This window comes from Dendrobium catenatum, unplaced genomic scaffold (assembly GCF_001605985.2).
Source record: "Dendrobium catenatum unplaced genomic scaffold, ASM160598v2 fragScaff_scaffold_384, whole genome shotgun sequence".
NCBI classification, from domain to species: Eukaryota; Viridiplantae; Streptophyta; class Magnoliopsida; order Asparagales; family Orchidaceae; genus Dendrobium; species Dendrobium catenatum.
In genome coordinates, this window is record NW_021318846.1 from 1,461,165 (window position 1) to 1,468,920 (window position 7,756).

Sequence of the window (7,756 nt, forward strand, 5' to 3'; positions counted from 1 at the left end):
ACAAAAAATAAATACGTAATGGAAAAAAAGTTAATACAAAGTTTTACAAATAGCCATCATTGTCTCTTCTTATATCATCACACAAGACAATGAAGATTCATAAACAAATATACAAATGAGTAATACAACTTCATCACATTTTCATTTAAAAATTAGGCCAATAGTTCAATTAACAAATTAGGGGTGTCAAAATCTGACCTGACCCGAAACCCAACCCGGGCCTAAAAAATTTTAGGTTGAGGTCAACCCGTTTGCTATACGGGGGTATGGGTTCAAGTTTTCAACCCATTTGTAAAACCAGGTTGGGTTCGAGTTAACCCAGCAACCCGAAATCAACTTGTTTTGACCATGTATCATGTCGCCACATCACCCTTTAGGAGAGCCATCAGCGTGTCAGGCCAACCATCCGCAACCCTAAATGTCGTCATCTCGTTAGTCGTCAAGAGAGCCATATCGTCTCGTAAATATTAACGCCAGGCCAAACGTCTGCTGCAGGCTACTGGCTCGCTCAGCCCCTCCCACAGACTGCAATCTGCGCTTCACATCAAACATAACTCATAGAAGTCGTGTCGGGAGCAAGCCTGCCTCGCCACATTTGACCCCTCCTGCAGATGGCAGTCCCCGCTTGCCCTGACGGCATGACCGTCGTCTTCCCAGACATAGACGCGACGCCGACACGCCACTCACTTACCCATTTTTGAATCTAAAAGGATCCACGGGTCGGGTCGGGTCAGGTCAACCCATCAACCTGCGCGGGTCGGATCTGGGTTGAAATACCTTACCCATTTGCAAAAATGGTTAGGGTTCGGTTAGCCCATTTAAATTCGGGTCAACTCGAATTAGACACCAACCCGACCCGTCAACCCGATTTGACACCCCTATAACAAACTCAAATAAGGGATAATTGTTTTTGAATAGCAAAGTTTATGAAATGTTCCTAAACACTAGAAATAGCTGGTGATATGAGTCACACATGTTATTAATGATTTTGATGTTACTTTGAATAGAAAAATAGTGAATAAGATACACTTTATCTTGAAAATGATTTTAACTAGATGATAAGGATATGTCAATCTCTTCGTCATCCTCCTCTTCTTGCAAAAGATATATATCACAATATGTTATTAATATAATAACAATTAAAAAATTATTAAAGCATAAAAAATCAATACCTGCCTTCAATCCATAGTGGACACAAACCCAATTTGGAGCTTGTACTTTTGCAATACTCAATTTAGAATGATAAATATTTACAACTGTCTCATCTGCTAAAAATGTAGATTCTGAAGTAATTGTGCAAATAGGAATTGATAGGATGTCTATAGCCAATCTTGATAATATGTGGTATTCCGTTTAGTTGCCCTTCCACCATGCAATAATGCCGAATATTCTACTAGCTAGAGAAATCTCTAGACAATTATGCATATATTTATCTAAATTTAATTTTACAGGATTCTTGTTTTTTCAAATATATAAGCAGTGAAATCATGTCATCTATTATATTTATTTGATCCACTTTCATGACCAATTATTGAACTGTTAACTTCCCCTGCTGAAGTCACTGTCCTCAATCTAAATGTGTCACATATTCGAACATATTCTTAGACAATTCATATAATAAAGCACGAATATATAAAATATTTTGCCTACTCTCATCTCCATCATAAATCATGGGATATGGAAAACTCTATAATAAGAAATTTCATCATTGGATCTATAATAACACCAAATGTCATTAGAAGGTTACATTCACCTCAATATTTGTCAAATTTATCCTTCATTTTTTTAATCATATCTCTAACAAATTGATCAAGAGCAATTGAGCCATCATCTAGAACCTTCTTAGTTGTACATTTTGGTGACAAAAATAAATTTCAAGAGTATTCAATACCTAAAAGAATATTTCTTATTTCATTAAAAAAAGACTAAGACATCACAAATCTTCTCTATATTATTTCATTCATCTTATGTATGACAATTATGATAAGTTGTCTCCCTCTCAATATACTAAAACATTATTTGCCTCTGCATTATACGACTGCACTTCATCAACTGTCTCTAAAGTTAATGGGTCACTAATATTATCTTCGACAAATGACACCAATTTATTGGAATGATTGTTTTGCATCCGCGGTCCGTCTTTCACGCACAATCGAGTCCCTCAACGTGTAAACAGGCCTAGCATCTACTCGATCAAACTCGAGCTCGAATACCCAATGAGCTCGTAAATCTGCCCGAGCTTGAGCTCGAAACTCGATGAGCTCAGCTCACGATCTTACGAGCTCGTTAATGAGTCAAGTTCGAGCAAGCTCGCGAGTCGGCTTGACTCATTTGCACCCCTAACTATAGCATAAGATGAAACATTTTTGTCATAAATAACTAAATATAATAGAAAAAAATGCAAGAATTATTTTCTTTAAAAAAATATTGGCACCAATTTATTGGAATGATAATTTAGTAAGAATAATGGAATAGCTTAATATAATAGTAATATTAAAGAATTAATGGGTATGAAATCAATATGATTTTTAATGAAATATAAGTGTAGAGAAATAATTGCATGCATGCATCACATTTACAAAAATATGATAAAGATACACTCATTAGAGTCTCAATGATATTATTTTCTTTCGTTCATTTCTTGAAAGTGACTGTGAGGTTAGAACGATGATTTCACAATTAAATGTAATTAGAGGATTTCTGATGGAGCAAAAATTGAAGTAAGTTTGAACAGAGTAGTATCCTTCTTATTAGGGCTAATTTAAAAAAAGAGTTTAGAATGTGTCAAATTATTTGATATATTTGGTTGAAATAGAAGAAAGAAATGCTTTGAAGAGAGGGATAGGTAGAGAGAGACTGGGAAAGAAGGTTTGATACGGCGTCACAAAATTAGCTTGATCTGGCACGAATCTCGAGGCAAAAGCTAGTTGGAAACTTCAAAAATTAATTCCAATCGCACCCGAACTCCGATTTCAGCAACCTTATAGTCGAACTGAGCGTCTCGGAAATACGAACCCAACGACACCAAGATCGACCCAATACGAGCCCAAATGAGTCTGAATCAAGGGCTCAAAGTGCTGTTGGAAGGTTCAAACTTCAATTTGAGTTACCAAACGGACTCCGATTTTGACGAGCTTATACTTGAATCGAAGGGCTCGACGAGACGAATCCAACGAGCCCAAGATCACAGAATTCCAAAATCATTAAGGCCTTCAAATGTCCAACGAACGGTGCATGATCAAAGGATTCGATATCGGCCGTCCATTCAAACCACTCCCTGTTTGCCCTTGATCTCGCGCCTATTTCGGCCTGGACGATCAAGTTATTTTTCCATCGTCTGACATTTATTCAGGAAGATGTTCTGGATGATATTGTTCATTTTGTACTAATCAGGCCGGACGATCATGAGATTGTCTCGGAGGATCTAGTTACTTTTCCATCATCCAGACATCTATCCAAGGCGATGGTCTAGATGATATTCAACAACTTGAACTAATCGTACAGGACGATATCCTATCGTTCTGGACGATATGAACATATTATCCTTCTGATCGTCCAAACTCTTCGAAATCATCCTGGGTGATTGAGCTAAATTTATACTGTTCATACGGGACAATCAGCCGATCATCTGGGACGATAATGTTGGTTTGTTGCAATTAAGAGCAAATCCTAAGCTCTTCCATATAAGACCTCTTATTTTACCCAAGAGTGTATCTTTTTCTGTTGTCCTGACTTGAGAGAGCCAAGAGGAGAGGGAGAGCAAGGGACAGAGAGAGAGAGAAGATCTTGTGAGGGGGAGTTTATGAGGGGTTTCACAAAGGTTGCTCCAACAAAGGATTTAAGTCATCTTCTCCGGTCGTCATTCCTTGTTCCTTGGAGGTTCAAGAGAGGTCTACTTCTACAACTAATCAAGGTTCTCTGCCTACTTTTGGAAGAGGAAAAAAAGGTTAGGTCTCTGCCTACTTCTAGTTGAAGCAAAGGAGTTGGGTTCTTTGCCTACTTCTGGAGAAAGCAAAAGGAGTTAAGTTCTATGCCTCATCGGGGTCGGTGAAAAGGAGTTTTTTTACGGGCTTCTCCATCTTACTTTATAGTTTATATATAGCAAGAAACCATCCATAGGGTCACCATACCTGTTCTTATATAGGATGTCCGAAATATATGATACTTTCCTTCATGCCTTGTTTAATTAGGTACTTTTAATGTTTTGCCTCGTAAAATTAATAATTTTAACTTTTTTACGAAAGAAAATATAATTATATCTTTTCTAATATGAATTTTTATTTTTAAAAATTTATTCACAAAAGCAATAGAACTTTTCAAAATAATTTTAACCAACTCATTGCAAGTTTTCAAATGAAGGTTGCGTAGAACTTTTCAATTAATTATAAGAGTTATTTTTAAACCCAAGTATAGGATCAGTTGGTCACCTACTTGAATATTTGTGAAATATATGAAGTCAAACAGTAATCAATTGATTTATTTGCTGAGTTCCTTTTGCATGAAGCTGGCTGACTTTGCAAGGTTTAGGTAGCTGGCCAAGCGACAACAACATGTTAAAAATTTGACGCAATTGAGCTTGATGTGGCTATTTAGCTAAGCTAATTGCTATTATTTAAAGATAAATGGACACTTGATTAGATTATGACTGCTTGATTACGTAAACAACAAAAAAAATTAGTGTGGGACGATGTAACTTTAAGAGTTTTGATTGGTTGAGTCCAATTTGTGGATGGAATTGCGTAGGCCGATATAAGGGTGTTATTTACTTGAGAAAATTTAGGTAAAAATATTCTAATTAAGCTATCATTATGATGATTTTATAATTTTAAATTATTTTAACGAAATATAATGTATACTTAATCAGTTAATATCATGTTATATTAAGTTTACAGTGAACCTAAATTTATAAAATATATTATAATAAAATTTTAATTAGAATATCTAACAAAAATTAAGTGGAGCACCTGTGAGTTTATAACCAAATAAAATATAAATTTTATGCCAAATTAATTTGGTTTTATGCACTTTCACATTGTGCTGCAATTATATGATATATGGATTGAAAATTTCAATAATTTGTACAGAAAAATAACAATAAATAAATCCAACATCAAGGAATTGAAAATCTTTTTATAAAGAAAGGGAACATATTAAACTCAAATTGAATAAATAGATACACCTACATCAGTAAGATATATATGTTTATATCTACAACAAGTATGCATCACGTGCTATTTGGGCCAGAAGGGCAATCGAATTAGTTTAAAAGTACTAGCTTAAAGTTCCCAGCTTTCTATTCGGGACTGTTATACTAGTTACAAAAATGGCCATTACATATTTAGGCTTAGTTTGAGTCAATTTTCTTACTACTTCTTAAAACAAATTTTTAGTACAAAAGTTAAAAATTTTGAACTCAAAAGCTAAATTAGTAAAAAGGTCATTCCAAACGAAGTCAAAGTTTTTTAAAATATTTTTTTAGTCGAAAAAATTTTAATTTTATATATATATATATATATAATTTTAAAAATAAAAAAATTGTCAACAAATGATGTCAGGGTCTCCACCAGAGCCTTGCATTGGGTGCCCATACCCACACCCACTCATGTACCCACCCATACCCAATGGGCATGGGTGGGTATGGGTACGCCCATGACCTCGTGGGTGGGTATGAGTGGGTACTCAACATCAGAGGACAAACTAATTTATATTACTAATTATCATATGTATGCAGTATATTACAGTAATCATTACTACGCAGTGTGCAACACTGAACCGCGTCGTGACCACGATAAATTTTTTATATGTGGCTTGAAAGTTTGCAGTCAGAGAAAATGGCAAAAAACTCAAAGTCATTAATCCGTGGCAGACTGCATTCAAGAAGCGTGAAAAGTTGGTGGGTGTGGGTGGGTATGACATCCCGAAATTCACCATAAGTGGGCATGGGTTGGCAAAGCCTGCTAGCGCAGAGCGTGGGTACCCAACCAGGACCCCGTGTAGGGCTCTGGTCTCCACCTAAAGCTAAGGTCCCAGCAAGTGGGAAAACTGGAAGAGGGTGCATACATTGAATTGGGCCCACAGGTTGATGTTGAAAGAAATAGTTCCGTACACATCACTTGATAACGCAGTAGTTGTTTTGGGGCCCGCTGGTTGATGTTCTAATTTGTAAACTTGTCATAGTTTCATACTCATCGGCTCATCGCTCGACTAGTTGTCTTGGGGCCCGCGGGTTGATGCTGCACGTGAGAGAGAAGGAATTGTTTCCTTCGATCTGTCCGACCGTAGTCCCGATCTTTATTTTATGGTTTCACAAGGCGTTGCTTTTGGTAATTCCGCCAGGCAATTTATAATAGGTAATTTGTAAGTACCTAACATTTAAAATTATTATATTTACTTATCTAATATCTAAATTTTACTATTTATTATTGTACCACCTAAAACACTAGTAGATTACCTAAATTGCCACTTCCGTTACTACCCGTTACATATGTAAACCTGAACTTGTCTTTCGTGCGGGGATCACTTCTCTGAAGAGAAAACTATTTATACCTAACAAAAACTGACACAAGCGCTGCGACGCGTGAAAGGTTGGTTTCACTTTGTTACATAAATATTTTTACAAAAATTTATGAATAAAATATTAATAATTTTCACTTATCAAATTCCCCCAAACTTAAGGTATTTCTAGTCCTCAAGTAATGTGATTGCACTTATGATTAATTCAACTCCTCAGAATAGAACATGGTTGTCCGATTATAATCTTTCTAACCTCTGTCATCCAACTATGGTCTACTATACTATCATTACTCGACTACAATGCATGTAACTATCATCACCCGACTACGGTCTTCTAACCTTTGTCGCCACTCCAACTTCTATCACCTGATTACAGTCCTCCAATCACAATCGTCTAACTGCAGTCCTTTGACCTCCATAACTTGACTACGATCCTTTATTTGACATAGTTGCCCATGGCCAATTATCATTGTCGAAGCGCCATTGCCCAACCACCTATGTTGGAGCACCGTTGCCAACAATTATTATCAGACCACCACCGTCCAATCACTATCATTGGACCATCAGTGACTGACTTTAATTAATTGACCAACGCCATCTCCAGATTACAAATGCCAGATTATTATCTGTTGTTCAACATTATTGCCTTATTGGCCAATTGCAGATTCCATACCACCATCATCAAAATCATCATTGCTTGATCACCACTGTTATTCGACCGCCACCTTCAAAGCACCACCTCCCAATCATCATGTTATTGGTCAACTGCCTCCTAACCCATATTGTCATATTATTGTCACTCTGTTAAAACCATTCAAACATCTTTCAATATATATATATATATACTCAACAATATTTTTTACCAGCTCTTCATACTCTTATAATCTTTCTATCTCCAAATTAAGAGAGAAATGCAAATGTTTATATATCAATACATACATATTAAGAATGGGCAATAACTAGTGATTTTTTTTTCTTTTTATAAGTTTTTTTATGTAAAAATTTTGATGCGTCTATGCTTTTTTTTTTTTTCATGTTATAGATCTTCATATAAATATTAAATATCCCCATATATTTTAATCATTAAATATCCTAAGATAAGCTTTATGCGATTCTTTCAATGATCCCATGTCCCCTCGTCCAGATCTATTCCACCCGAAAGAATTCATTTAAAAATAATAGTGCGCGCATAATTGGGGAGAACAAGCTGAGCATATTCCTAGAACTTCCCAGAAGCAGGTCC